This window comes from Oncorhynchus masou, chromosome 12 (genome assembly GCF_036934945.1).
Source record: "Oncorhynchus masou masou isolate Uvic2021 chromosome 12, UVic_Omas_1.1, whole genome shotgun sequence".
In the NCBI taxonomy this organism is placed as follows: domain Eukaryota; kingdom Metazoa; phylum Chordata; class Actinopteri; order Salmoniformes; family Salmonidae; genus Oncorhynchus; species Oncorhynchus masou.
The window spans coordinates 90,151,071-90,166,662 of NC_088223.1; the positions used below are offsets into that span (position 1 = coordinate 90,151,071).

The 15,592-nt window shown below is 43.2% G+C and overlaps 1 long non-coding RNA gene across 1 annotated transcript in view; it reads left to right on the forward strand.

The window, feature by feature from the left end:
- The window catches only part of LOC135551039 (uncharacterized), a 12,563-nt gene extending 5,000 nt beyond the window's left edge, over positions 1-7,563 (forward strand). Inside the window, exon 4 of the long non-coding RNA XR_010457169.1 lies at positions 6,593-7,563. This is a non-coding gene — a long non-coding RNA (uncharacterized LOC135551039). The remainder of the gene's footprint in view (positions 1-6,592) is intronic.
- The last annotated feature ends 8,029 nt before the right edge of the window (positions 7,564-15,592 follow it).

The window sequence follows — 15,592 nt, forward strand, 5'->3', positions numbered from 1 at the left end:
CTCTCTGTTTACCATCTAATTCTCTCTTGTCTTTCTCTCTGTTTTCCATCTAATTCTCTCTTGTCTTGCTCTCTGTTTTCCATCGAAATATCTGTCTTTTTCTCTGTTTTCCATCTAATTCCCTCTCTGTCAGTGAATAAGCGACAGACATAATGATATGGAACTACCACAGTTTAACCTCAGATGCCCCTGACCTGTGTGCTCTATACTGAAGGTTTAACCCTGTGGCTTCACCCTGCTATCTGCTAGCTCCAGTTTAATCAAGAGTTTGCAAGTATGGACCTGTGATGTTTTTTGTTATGTTTTTTGTTATGTTGTATATATTTACTATCCCTTTGGAACAGTGAACCCTTTGGAACAGTGAACCTTAGAGAATAAATAAGAAACCTGCACGCTGCTCTTGATAGTATCGCTGCTCTTGATAGTATCACTGCTCTTGATAGTATCACTGCTCTTGATAGTATCGCTGCTCTTGATAGTATCGCTGCTCTTGATAGTATCACTGCTCTTCATAGTATCACTGCTCTTGATAGTATCATTGCTCTTGATAGTGTCACTGCTCTTGATAGTATCACTGCTCTTGATAGTATCGCTGCTCTTGATAGTATCGCTGCTCTTGATAGTATCACTGCTCTTGATAGTATCACTGCTCTTGATAGTATCACTGCTCTTGATAGTATCGCTGCTCTTGATAGTATCGCTGCTCTTGATAGTATCGCTGCTCTTGATAGTATCGCTGCTCTTGTTAGTATCGCTGCTCTTGATAGTATCACTGCTCTTGATAGTATCGCTGCTCTTGATAGTATCGCTGCTCTTGATAGTATCGCTGCTCTTGATAGTATATCGCTCTTGATAGTGTCGCTGCTCTTGATAGTATCGCTGCTCTTGATAGTATCGCTGCTCTTGATAGCATTGCTGCTCTTGATAGTATCACTGCTCTTGATAGTATCACTGCTCTTGATAGTATCACTGCTCTTGATAGTATCACTGCTCTTGATAGTATCGCTGCTCTTGATAGTATCGCTGCTCTTGATAGTATCACTGCTCTTGATAGTATCACTGCTCTTGATAGTATCGCTGCTCTTGATAGTATCGCTGTTCTTTATTAAGCTTCATGTATTGGCCTCAAGGCCTTCCTCAGAGTTTTTTGTAATTTAGCAACAAAGACAGCTTAAATGTGTGAGTGCCTTTTTGAATTTTGAATTGTTAACCTTTGAAATACATTGGGCAAATTGTAACCATTGAAAGTCATACCAGAGTATCGGCACGTGATCTCTTGTTAAACCATCAATAGGCTCTGAAATCACCCACATATCTGAACTCAATTGCAACCATCATTGGCCAGCGATTTATCACTCCCTAAAGCGGATGAGGAGGTCATCTTTTAGTCTTGATCGCGGCCAACATTTTTCAAGACTACTTTGTACTCTGGTTGGTATTGTCATCGTGTCTTCTCCTGCTCCTCCTCTCCAAATACTTACCACCGGTCCTGGGATTCATCATTACGCACACCTGGCACTCATCATTACGCACACCTGGTACTCATCATTACGCACACCTGGCACTCATCATTATGCACACCTGGTACTCATCATTACGCACACCTGGTACTCATCATTACACACAGCTAGCACTCATCATTACGCACACCTGGTACTCATCATTAAGGACAGCTGGTACTCATCATTACGCACACCTGGTACTCATCATTACGCACACCTGGTACTCATCATTACACACACATGGTACTCATCATTACGCACAGCTGGCACTCATCATTACACACACCTGGTACTCATCATTACGCACACCTGGCACTCATCATTACGCACACCTGGTACTCATCATTACGCACACCTGGCACTCATCATTACGCACACCTGGTACTCATCATTACACACACCTGGCACTCATCATTACACACACCTGCTAATCATTATGATTCACACCTGGACTTTATTACCTTCATCATTTCCTCCCCTTTATATGTCCCTCTATTATGTTCACTCACCAGTTGGTAGTATTCTTGTGTACCGGCGTGAAGCCGCATGAAATTGTCTCGTTCCTGGTTTTGTTGTTTTATTAAACGGTTCACCTGCTTCCTGCTTTCTGACTCACAACTCCATTATTACACATTATTACACATTACAACAATTTAATTCTACTTCATGAGCAGACTAAGGGTGATTTAGTCCTACTTTATGAGCAGACTAAAGGTGATTTAGTTCTACTTTATGAGCAGACTAGGGGTGATTTAGTTCTACTTTATGAGCAGACTAAGGGTGATTTAGTTCCACTTGATGAGCAGACTAAGGGCGATTTAGTTCTCTGAGCAGACTATGGGGATTTAGTTCTACTTTATGAGCAAACTAAGGGTGATTTAGTCCTACTTTATGAGCAGACTAAGGGTGATTTAGTTCTACTTGATGAGCAGACTAAGGGTGATTTAGTTCCACTTATGAGCAGACTAAGGGGTGATTTAGGCCTACTTTATGAACAAACTAAGGGTGATTTAGTTCTACTTTATGAGCAAACTAAGGGTGATTTAGTCCTACTTTATGAGCAGACTAAGGGTGATTTAGTTCTACTTGATGAGCAGACTAAGGGGTGATTTAGGCCTACTATATGAACAGACTAAGGGGTGATTTAGGCCTACTTTATGAACAAACTAAGCGGTGATTTAGTTCTACTTTATGACCAGACTAAGGGTGATTTAGTTCTACATTATGAGCAGACTAAGGTTGATTTAGTTCTACTTGATGAGCAGACTAAGGGGTGATTTAGTTCTGCTTTATGAGCAGACTAAGGGGTGATTTAGGTCTACTTGATGAGCAGACTAAGGGGCGATTTAGTTCTACTTCATGAGCAGACTAAGGGGTGATTTAGTTCTACATTGATTTAGACCTACTTTATGAGCAGACTAAGGTTGATTTAGTTCTAATTGATGAGCAGACTAAGGGTGATTTAGTTCTGCTTTATGAGCAGACTAAGGGGTGATTTAGACCTACTTTATGAGCAGACTAAGGGTGATTTAGTTCTACTTTATGAGCAGATGAGCAGACTCATGAGCAGATTAGGGGATGTTTAGTTCTACTTGATGAGCAGACTAAGGGTGATTTAGTTCTACTTCATGAGCAGACTAAGGGGTGATTTAGACCTACTTTATGAGCAGACTACAGGGTGATTTAGTTCTAATTCATGAGCAGACTAAGGTTGATTTAGTTCTACTTTATGAGCAGACTAAGGGTGATTCAGGTCTACTTCATGAGCAGACTAAGGGTGATTTAGTTCTACTTCATGAGCAGACTAAAGTTGATTTAGTTCTACTTTATGAGCAGACTAAGGGTGATTTAGTTCTACTTTTATGAGCAGACTAAGGGTGATTTAGTTCTACTTCATGAGCAGACTAAGGTGATTTAGTTCTACTTAATGAGCAGACTAATGGGTGATTTAGTTCTACTTCATGAGCAGGCTAAGGGGTGTTTTATCTATTTGACAATTAACAATCAAGTTTTTCCTTGTTTACCACATCAGATCTACGGTGGAAATGTGCCCGAGACGTATGAACAGAAAATAAACATGTTGATGGTGATTCTAATTTTCAGAGTAACAACTCGACGAACACTATGGAAGCTTAAATCAAGTTCATTCGTCCATTGGGTCAATACAGTTGCATCAGACGACAACATATTCACACTAGCACTGATATTTTACTATGCCGAGTCTCCTCCTACACATCTGAATAGTCAGCGCATCTCTGTTGCCAGACAGAACCTGAGTGATATCTGTTCCTCCTCACTTCATCTGACCTGACCTCTACCCCAAAGTGCTCACTCCTCCCCAACTCAAGGCTGTTATGGTGACTGGTACCAGATTGTGTCTCTTCTCCTCCCAGAGGATCCCTGATGGCTAACAATAACATATCGTGACATAATGTAAACGTTATACATTACCCTCTCTTCTTCAGTGATATGAATAATTATATTTCATATTCTCAGAACAATGTAGCCTACTCATAATATTTTATGCCTTTCCAGTTGATTTAATCCATTAAATTCAACTGTCTTTAAAATACAATTATCAAGATCATGGGTAAAATATCTCTGGACAGTCCATATTTGAAATGTGTAACTATATAAATCTATTAAATTGTGATATTTGATTATTTTGCCATTTAAGCATTGCCTCACGTCAGATGGCGTCACTCTTACGCGACACTCGTCCCTCAACCGATCTGTCTTGTAGGTCGTGGAACTCATCTCTAAAAGTCTGATCCACCTAACACTAGTTATGAAAATCACTCCGCACTCAGTAGCTATGACAGTCTGACTACTGTGGCAAACCTGCTCCAGCTAGCAGCCTGTTTGAACGGTAGCTAGCTAGTTTGCCAAGTCGTTGATGAAGTTGTATGGCACCAAGGTTATGGGACTGTTCTCAGAAATCAGAATGTATCTGACTCTGACAGCTGGCACTGTGCCTCACTATGGTCTTTATTTTACTCCTATTATTATCTATCCTGATGCCTAGTCACTTTACCCTGCCTTCATGTACATATCTACCTCAAATACCTTATTATTATCTATCCTGATGTCACTTTACCCTGAGTCACTTTACCCTGCCTTCATGTACATATCTACCTCAAATACCTTATTATTATCTATCCTGATGCCTAGTCACTTTACCCTGCCTTCATGTACATATCTACCTCAAATACCTTATTATTATCTATCCTGATGCCTAGTCACTTTACCCTGCCTTCATGTACATATCTACCTCAAATACCTTATTATTATCTATCCTGATGCCTAGTCACTTTTACCTGCCTTCATGTACATATCTACCTCAAATACCTTATTATTATCTAATATCACTTTACTACCTAATACCTTATTATTATCTATCCTGATGCCTAGTCACTGTACATATCTACCTCAAATACCTTATTATTATCTATCCTGATGCCTACTTTACCCTGCCTTCATGTACATATCTACCTCAAATACCTTATTATTATCTATCCTGATGCCTAGTCACTTTACCCTGCCTTCATGTACATATCTACCTCTAATACCTTATTATTATCTATCCATGCCTAGTCACATGTATATATCTACCTCAAATACCTTATTATTATTTATGATGCCTAATCACTTTACTCTGCCTTCATGGAAAGGTTTGTAATACCTTATTATTATCTATCCTGATGGTGCTAGTCACTTTACTTCATGTACATATCTCTAATCCTGATGCCTAATCACTTTACCCTGCCTTCATGTACATATCTACCTCTAATACCTTATTATTATCTACACTGATGTCTAGTCACATGACCCTGCCTTCCTGTACTGTACACGTGTTAGTTACTATGTTGGGGATTTATTTTTACTCTGCATCGTTGGGAAAGGTTTGTAAGAACCCGAGTGGTGCACTGGTCGAAGACACATCTCAGTGCAAGAGGCAGTACTGCAGCACCTGCTGATGAATCCAGGCTGCATCACATCGACCGTGACTGTGATTGGGAATCCCATAGGGCAGCAAACAATTGGCCCAGTCGTCCGGGTTTAGGATGGGGAAGCCGTCATTGTAAATAAGAATTTGTTCTTAACTGACTTGCCTAGTTAAATAAAGGTTAAATACATTTCAGAACGGTTTTAGGCTGCAGATCTGTAAAGCACTTTGTGACCACTGCTGATGTAAAAAAGGGCTTTATAAAATACATTTGAGTGATTTATTGACCTGACACTGGATAACAAAATGGACTCTTCCAGGCACAGATCTAGGATTAACAGCTTGCCCTTCACAATCCCTAACCGTTAGGGAAGAACAATGAAGCTGACCTGACCCTGTGTCTAGGGTCAACTGACTCTGGGCTCAATGGCTGCTCCATCACCCTCTGACCTCCTGACCTCAGTCTCTGACCTCTGACCCTGTGTCCATTTTCTCCCCTGCTTTATCTGCTGCAGGGATGTGTGGCCGTTCCGCCACTCTTTAAAACTCCACCCCTCTCTAAGGTAAATTTGTGTGGTCTCTGGTCCAACACTTGGAACCACCCCTCACCCATTGGGGTTCCTTCATGGGGAAAATGTTTTCCCCCCAAACTGTCACTCAATGGTCTCCATCTCTCATCTCCCTAAGTTACACACCACGTGTTGTTGTCACCGTTGCTGTATGTTGTCTTTCTTTGTGGTGTTTCTTCACTTCCTCATTGTGATGACATTAGGTGGCTACCGTTTCTCTCCACGTGTATGATAAGACACTTGACTGTAGACTTTGACTAATTTCTCTCTCTCTCTCTGTCTCTCTCTTTCTGTCTCATTCTCTCTCTTTTTCTCTCTCTTTCTTTCTCCTTCTCTCTCTCTCTCCCTCTTTCTTCTCTCTCTTTCTCTCTCCACCTCTCTCTCTCTCTCTCTCTCTCTCTCTCTCTCTCTCTCGCTCTCTTTCTTTCTCATTCTCTCTCTCTCTCGCTCTTCTTTCTTTTTCTTCTCTCTTTCTTTCTCTTTCTTCTCTCTCTCTCTCTCCCTCTCTTCCTCTCACTGCCTTTCTCTCTCCACCTCTCTCTCTCTCTCTCTTTCTCTCTCTCTCTCTCTCTCAGGAAGGGCAGCAGTGGAGAGGGCAGTAGGGAAGGAGAGCTAGAAGACCTGAATGAAGATGAACCCTCTTCTCCAGTCAGCACAGCCCAGCTTAGCTCCACACAGGCGTCTGAGCCACCTCCTCCCCCTTTAAGAACTATATGCCCTTCCCCTTTAAACCCCCATCTGTACATTGCCTCTCTCCCATTAAATATATAATGCACTCCACTCTTATGTTCCTGTCCCTCCTCTTCATCCTTCCCTGATCTCACCTCACTCCGTCATTGTGTGTAATTACCCAAAGAAACACAGAGAACTCCGACAGCAGGAGACCGTACTCATGGGTTGTTCACCGGTAAACTTAAGACTACTGGAATCTCTACTGTCTGTCTGTCTGTCTGTCTGTCTGGCTGGCTGGCTGGCTGTCTCTCTCTCTCTCTCTCTCTCTCTCTGGAAGGGTGTTGTCACTTTCACGGCTCTGCCAGGGACCATTACAATATGGTGACTAGGAACACCACTAGCAACAACATCTCTATATTCACAACAACACAATCCCTACATCTCTTCAGATTTGATGCAATTCTATTGTGCAAAACGCTCCATTGAGGACTGATAGGAGAGGGCAGCGTATAAATTAAGGGTCAATAGCACTTCTGAATTGAGCCTCTGATTTAAGCCTCTCAGGCAGAGATTCAATCCGATCGCCTCTTTTAGGCTATGCACCTTTTTAAAGGCAATGTTCGCGGTGACCACATTCATGTTAAACACTGCATGGGGCGGCAGGGTAGCCTAGTGGTTAGAGCGTTGGACTAGTAATCAAAAGGTTGCAAGTTCGAATCCCCGAGCTGACAAGGTACAAATCTGTCGTTCTGCTCCTGAACAGGCAGTTAACCCACTGTTCCTAGGCCGTCATTGAAAATAAGAATTTGTTCTTAACTGACTTGCCTAGTTAAACAAATAAAAAATAAGTTGCACAAGTGTTGTTATTGTTGAAGCGTTCATAAAATGCACTGAGTTGGTCTTGTAGAGAGGCATCGCTGGGTAGATCACGCTGGGTCTTCCTTTGTAAAACCGTAATGGACTGTAACCCCTGCAACATACTGCCGGCGTCAGAGCCTGTGAAATATGATTCCACCTATATTGTCCGTTTGATGACTGCAGTGGTCATAGCGGAACTTCTTCTACTTGTTCCTGTCGTCAGCTGTAGCTTCAGGGTTGTCTGGGATAAGTCATGTTCCCTGTCCTCAGCTGTAGCTACAGGGTTGTCTGGGATAAGTAATGTTCCTGTCCTCAGCCGTAGCTACGGAGTTGTCTGGGATAAGTCATGTTCCTGTCCTCAGCTGTAGCTACAGGGTTGTCTGGGATAAGTCATGTTCCTGTCCTCAGCTGTAGCTACAGGGTTGTCTGGGATAAGTCATGTTCCCTGTCCTCAGCTGTAGCTACAGGGTTGTCTGGGATAAGTAATGTTCCTGTTCAGCCGTAGCTACAGGGTTGTCTGGGATAAGTAATGTTCCTGTCCTCAGCTGTAGCTACAGGGTTGTCTGGGATAAGTAATGTTCCTGTCCTCAGCTGTAGCTACAGGGTTGTCTGGGATAAGTAATGTTCCTGTCCTCAGCTGTAGCTTCAAGGTTGTCTGGGATAAGTAATGTTCCTGTCGATTTCAGCTGTAGCTACAGGGTTGTCTGGGATAAGTAATGTTCCTGTCGTCAGCCGTAGCTACAGGGTTGTCTGGGATAAGTAATGTTCCTGATGGCAGAGTAGCTCAGGGTTTTCTGGGATAAGTAATGTTCCTGTCCTCAGCTGTAGCTACAGGGTTGTCTGGGATAAGTAATGTTCCTGTCCTCAGCTGTAGCTACGGGTTGTCTGGGATAAGTAATGTTCCTGTCCTCAGCTGTAGCTACAGGGTTGTCTGGGATAAGTCATGTTCCTGTCCTCAGCTGTAGCTACAGGGTTGTCTGGGATAAGTAATGTTCCTGTCCTCAGCCTGTAGCTACAGGGTTGTCTGGGATAAGTATATGTTCCTGTCCTCAGCTGTAGCTACAGGGTTGTCTGGGATAAGTAATGTTCCTGTCCTCAGCTGTAGCTTCAAGGTTGTCTGGGATAAGTAATGTTCCTGTCCTCAGCTGTAGCTACAGGGTTGTCTGGGATAAGTAATGTTCCTGTCCTCAGCTGTAGCTACAGGGTTGTCTGGGATAAGTCATGTTCCTGTCCTCAGCTGTAGCTACAGGGTTGTCTGGGATAAGTAATGTTCCTGTCCTCAGCTGTAGCTACAGGGTTGTCTGGGATAAGTAATGTTCCTGTCCTCAGCCGTAGCTACAGGGTTGTCTGGGATAAGTAATGTTCCTGTCCTCAGCTGTAGCTACAGGGTTGTCTGGGATAAGTCATGTTCCTGTCCTCAGCTGTAGCTACAGGGTTGTCTGGGATAAGTCATGTTCCTGTCCTCAGCTGTAGCTACAGGGTTGTCTGGGATAAGTCATGTTCCTGTCCTCAGCTGTAGCTACAGGGTTGTCTGGGATAAGTAATGTTCCTGTCCTCAGCCGTAGCTACGGGTTGTCTGGGATAAGTCATGTTCCTGTCCTCAGCTGTAGCTACAGGGTTGTCTGGGATAAGTCATGTTCCTGTCCTCAGCTGTAGCTACAGGGTTGTCTGGGATAAGTCATGTTCCCTGTCCTCAGCTGTAGCTACAGGGTTGTCTGGGATAAGTAATGTTCCTGTCGTCAGCCGTAGCTACAGGGTTGTCTGGGATAAGTAATGTTCCTGTCCTCAGCTGTAGCTACAGGGTTGTCTGGGATAAGTAATGTTCCTGTCCTCAGCTGTAGCTTCAAGGTTGTCTGGGATAAGTAATGTTCCTGTCGTCATGTAGCTACAGGGTTGTCTGGGATAAGTAATGTTCCTGTCCTCAGCCGTAGCTACAGGGTTGTCTGGGATAAGTAATGTTCCTGTCCTCAGCCGTAGCTACAGGGTTTTCTGGGATAAGTAATGTTCCTGTCCTCAGCTGTAGCTACAGGGTTGTCTGGGATAAGTAATGTTCCTGTCCTCAGCCGTAGCTACGGAGTTGTCTGGGATAAGTAATGTTCCTGTCCTCAGCTGTAGCTACAGGGTTGTCTGGGATAAGTCATGTTCCTGTCCTCAGCTGTAGCTACAGGGTTGTCTGGGATAAGTAATGTTCCTGTCCTCAGCCGTAGCTACAGGGTTGTCTGGGATAAGTAATGTTCCTGTCCTCAGCTGTAGCTACAGGGTTGTCTGGGATAAGTAATGTTCCTGTCCTCAGCTGTAGCTTCAAGGTTGTCTGGGATAAGTAATGTTCCTGTGTCAGCCGTAGCTACAGGGTTGTCTGGGATAAGTAATGTTCCTGTCGTCAGCCGTAGCTACAGGGTTGTCTGGGATAAGTAATGTTCCTGTCCTCAGCCGTAGCTACAGGGTTTTCTGGGATAAGTAATGTTCCTGTCCTCAGCTGTAGCTACAGGGTTGTCTGGGATAAGTAATGTTCCTGTCCTGTGTAGCTACAGGAGTTGTCTGGGATAAGTAATGTTCCTGTCCTCAGCTGTAGCTACAGGTTTGTCTGGGATAAGTAATGTTCCTGTCCTCAGCTGTAGCTACAGGTTTGTCTGGGATAAGTAATACTCCTGTCCTCAGCCGTAGCTACGGGGTTGTCTGGGATAAGTCATGTTCCTGTCCTCAGCTGTAGCTACAGGGTTGTCTGGGATAAGTAATGTTCCTGTCCTCAGCCGTAGCTACAGGGTTGTCTGGGATAAGTCATGTTCCTGTCCTCAGCTGTAGCTACAGGGTTGTCTGGGATAAGTCATGTTCCTGTCCTCAGCTGTAGCTACAGGGTTGTCTGGGATAAGTCATGTTCCTGTCCTCAGCTGTAGCTACAGGGTTGTCTGGGATAAGTAATGTTCCTGTCGTCAGCCGTAGCTACAGGGTTGTCTGGGATAAGTAATGTTCCTGTCCTCAGCTGTAGCTACAGGGTTGTCTGGGATAAGTAATGTTCCTGTCCTCAGCTGTAGGGTTGCTACAGGGTTGTTGTCTGGGATAAGTAATGTTCCTGTCCTACAGCTGGAAGCGTCAGCAGTAGCTACAGGGTTGTCTGGGGTTGTCTGGGATAAGTAATGTTCCTGTCCTCAGCTGTAGCTACAGGGTTGTCTGGGATAAGTAATGTTCCTGTCCTCAGCTGTAGCTACGGGTTGTCTGGGATAAGTCATGTTCCTGTCCTCAGCTGTAGCTACAGGGTTGTCTGGGATAAGTCATGTTCCTGTCCTCAGCTGTAGCTACAGGGTTGTCTGGGATAAGTAATGTTCCTGTCCTCAGCCGTAGCTACAGGGTTGTCTGGGATAAGTAATGTTCCTGTCCTCAGCTGTAGCTACAGGGTTGTCTGGGATAAGTAATGTTCCTGTCAGCTGTAGCTTCTGGGATAAGTAATGTCCTGCTACAGGGTTGTCTGGGATAAGTAATGTTCCTGTCCTCAAGCTACAGGGTTGTCTGGGATAAGTAATGTTCCTGTCGTCAGCCGTGTACAGGGTTGTCTGGGATAAGTAATGTTCCTGTCGTCAGCTGTAGCTACAGGGTTGTCTGGGATAAGTAATGTTGGGTTAATGCCGTAGCAGGAGTTGTCTGGGATAAGTAATGTTCCTGTCCTCAGCTGTAGCTACAGGGTTGTCTGGGATAAGTCATGTTCCTGTCCTCAGCTGTAGCTACAGGGTTGTCTGGGATAAGTCATGTTCCTGTCCTCAGCTGTAGCTACAGGGTTGTCTGGGATAAGTCATGTTCCTGTCAGCTGTAGCTACAGGGTTGTCTGGGATAAGTAATGTTCCTGTCTGGGATCAGTGCACGTAGACTACGGAGTTGTCTGGGATAAGTCATGTTCCTGTCCTCAGCCAGCTACAGGGTTGTCTGGGATAAGTAATATCATAGCGGGACTTCTTGTTATGTTCCCCGATTGCAGAGATTGTATTCACACTACAGATACCGGCTCAATCATAAATTATCTTTAAATGCTGCATTGTCGACAGCCATCGGATGAATTATATGGCCTAAGGCTGCGTCCCTATGGGCCCTGATCAAAAGTAGTGCACTAAATAGGGAATAGGGTGCCATAGTAGTGCACTATATATGGACTAGGGTGCTATAGTAGTGCACTATATATGGACTAGGGTGCTATAGTAGTGCACTATATATGAACTAGGGTGCTATAGTAGTGCACTATATATGGACTAGGGTGCTATAGTAGTGCACTATATATGGACTAGGGTGCTATAGTAGTGCACTATATATGGACTAGGGTGCTATAGTAGTGCACTATATATGGACTAGGGTGCTATAGTAGTGCACTATATATGGACTAGGGTGCTATAGTAGTGCACTATATATGGACTAGGTGCCATTAGGGATGTACAGTATATTAACCCCTGGTGGACGTATGTAGTGCCGTTAGGTGCTGCAGTGAGAGGATGGATAGAGGGATGGTCGTGGAAGGAAACGTTTCCTGTTGGCCAGGTCACATGGTGTGACGCCATCTTCACACCCTCTCTTTATCCCTCCGGGTTTTTTCTTCGTTGCCCTCCAGTTTCACGTGTTTACGGCAGCCATCTTTAATTATGTACACGCCCTGGCCATACAGAGGCTTTTATTCTGTTTGGTTAGGCCAGGGTGTGACTAGGGTGAGCATTCTATGTTCATTTTCTATGTTTTGCATTTCTTTGTTTTTTAGCCGGGTGTGGTTCTCAATCAGAGGCAGCTGTCTATCGTTCTCTCTGATTGAGAACCGTACTTAGGTAGCTTTTTCCCACTGGGTTTTTGTGGGTAGTTGCTTTCTGTTTTTGTGTCTGCACCAGACAGAACTGTTTGGGTTGTTCTCTTTGTTATTCAGTGTTCAGTTCAACTAATAAAATTATGAACACGTACCACGCTGCGCTTTGGTCCTCTCCTTCCAACAGCCGTTACAATTATACTTCTTTCTTTGTGATTTCTATAGCATGCTATTCCAAGTGAAGGGTTTCAATCAACCTGAAGAGCTTGCTTTGTTTTCGGTAATGGCTTCTTGTTTTTCTACTTTCCTTCCTGCTGCCTGTGGGCTGAACGCTATATTCATGTTACGCTGGAAGTGGTTGTTATTCGATGGAGCTTTTAAGGGGTTGTCTTTGTCACCTGTCAGTCTGTGGGTTAACTAACAGTCTGTGGGTTAACTAATTGTCAGTCCGTGGGTTAACTAACTGTCAGTCTGTGGGTTAACTAACAGTCAGTCTGTGGGTTAACTAACAGTCTGTGGGTTAACTGTCAGTCTGTGGGTTAACTAACAGTCTGTGGGTTAACTGTCAGTCTGTGGGTTAACTGTCAGTCTGTGGGTTAACTGTCAGTCTAACTGTCAGTCTGTGGGTTAACTGTCAGTCTGTGGGTTAACTAACTGTCAGTCTGTGGGTTAACTGTCAGTCTGTGGGTTAACTAACTGTCAGTCTGTGGGTTAACTGTCAGTCTGTGGGTTAACAGTAACTGTCAGTCTGTGGGTTTAACTGTCAGTCTGTGGGTGTCAGGTTAACTGTCTGTGGGTTAATGTCAGTCTGTGGGTTAACTGTCAGTCTGTGGGTTTAACTGTCAGTCTGTGGGTTAACTAACTGTCAGTCTGTGGGTTAACTGTGTAACTGAAGGGCTGTTGGGATCAGAACAAAGTTAACAGTCACCTGGTCTGTGAGTCAGTCTGTGTCTGCCACCAGGATGAGAAGTCACTCATATGTGACATTTCAGCTAAAAAGAACGATGGGATGCACAAGCAGGAAAAGAGAAACAGATGATTTTTTGTCGTCTGTGTGGAGCACAATAACCTTTATCAGTGTCTAATGTGTATTCACATGTATGTATGTATGTATGTATGTATGTATGTATGTATGTATGTATGTATGTATGTATGTACTGTATGTATGTACTGTGTGTACTGTATGTACTGTGTGTACTCTATGTACTGTGTGTATGTATGTATTGTATGTATGTCCTGTGTGTATGTACTGTATGTATGTATGTACTGTATGTATGTACCGTGTGTATGTATGTACTGTGTGTACTGTATGTATGTACTGTGTGCACTGTATGTATGTACTGTATGTATATACTGTGTTTATGTACAGGTATGTATGTACTGTATATATGTACTGTATGTGTTGTGTGTATGTATGTACTGTATGCATGTACTGTATGCATGTACTGTGTGTGTATGTACTGTATGTATGTACAGGTATGTATGTACTGTATGTACTCTGTATGTAGGTGTATGTATGTACTGTATGTATGTACAGGTATGTGTATCAGAAGTGCAATGTTCTTGCCATTCCCTCTTTAGTGTTGTGTCCTGATTCTAAATGCACTCAGGTGCTCTTTCCTTCAGTCTATTAGGTACATTGCCTTGGGAGTTGGGCTTGGTGATATTGACACGGTCTATATGCTAATTAATATGAATGTTTTGTTTCCTATACTGCTGCCTGTCACTCCAGCTACACCTGTTAACATGATTTGAGATTAAGTGAAGCTAATCGAGGGCTGTGTGCGTGAGTGTACATAGTGACAACAACAGGGTCGTTGTTTTTTGCATCGCTGCCATTTATCATATGTGATTGTCCTGGTCTCTGTGTTGAAGGTACCATTTATCATATGTGATTGTCCTGGTCTCTGTGTTGAAGGTGTAATTTATCATATGTGATTGTCCTGGTCTCTGTGTTGAAGGTACCATTTATCATATGTGATTGTCCTGGTCTCTGTGTTGAAGGTACCATTTATCATATGTGATTGTCCTGGTCTCTGTGTTGAAGGTACCATTTATCATATGTGATTGTCCTGGTCTCTGTGTTGAAGGTGTAATTTATCATATGTGATTGTCCTGGTCTCTGTGTTGAAGGTACCATTTATCATATGTGATTGTCCTGGTCTCTGTGTTGAAGGTGTCATTTATCATATGTGATTGTCCTGGTCTCTGTGTTGAAGGTGTCATTTATCATATGTGATTGTCCTGGTCTCTGTGTTGAAGGTGTCATTTATCATATGTGATTGTCCTGGTCTCTGTGTTGAAGGTGTCATTTATCATATGTGATTGTCCTGGTCTCTGTGTTGAAGGTGTCATTTATCATATGTGATTGTCCTGGTCTCTGTGTTGAAGGTGTCATTTATCATATGTGATTGTCCTGGTCTCTGTGTTGAAGGTGTCATTTATCATATGTGATTGTCCTGGTCTCTGTGTTGAAGGTGTCATTTATCATATGTGATTGTCCTGGTCTCTGTGTTGAAGGTGTCATTTATCATATGTGATTGTCCTGGTCTCTGTGTTGAAGGTGTCATTTATCATATGTGATTGTCCTGGTCTCTGTGTTGAAGGTGTCATTTATCATATGTGATTGTCCTGGTCTCTGTGTTGAAGGTGTCATTTATCATATGTGATTGTCCTGGTCTCTGTGTTGAAGGTGTCATTTATCATATGTGATTGTCCTGGTCTCTGTGTTGAAGGTGTCATTTATCATATGTGATTGTCCTGGTCTCTGTGTTGAAGGTGTCATTTATCATATGTGATTGTCCTGGTCTCTGTGTTGAAGGTGTCATTTATCATATGTGATTGTCCTGGTCTCTGTGTTGAAGGTGTCATTTATCATATGTGATTGTCCTGGTCTCTGTGTTGAAGGTGTCATTTATCATATGTGATTGTCCTGGTCTCTGTGTTGAAGGTGTCATTTATCATATGTGATTGTCCTGGTCTCTGTGTTGAAGTTGTCATTTATCATATGTGATTGTCCTGGTCTCTGTGTTGAAGGTGTCATTTATCATATGTGATTGTCCTGTATTTAGTCCAATGGGTTTATTTGATGTCTGTACTGTTCTGCATATTTCTGAAGCCTCTTTCATACCCGGTGCTAACGTGCCAGTTGTCCGTCCTGATGTTGTCCACATTCTGATTGTGCCCACATTTTTAGAAGGTTGTAGAAAAAATATGCATTGTGATCTGATTGGGATCAGATCTTACAAGTGTAAACAAAACAAGATAAGGATAC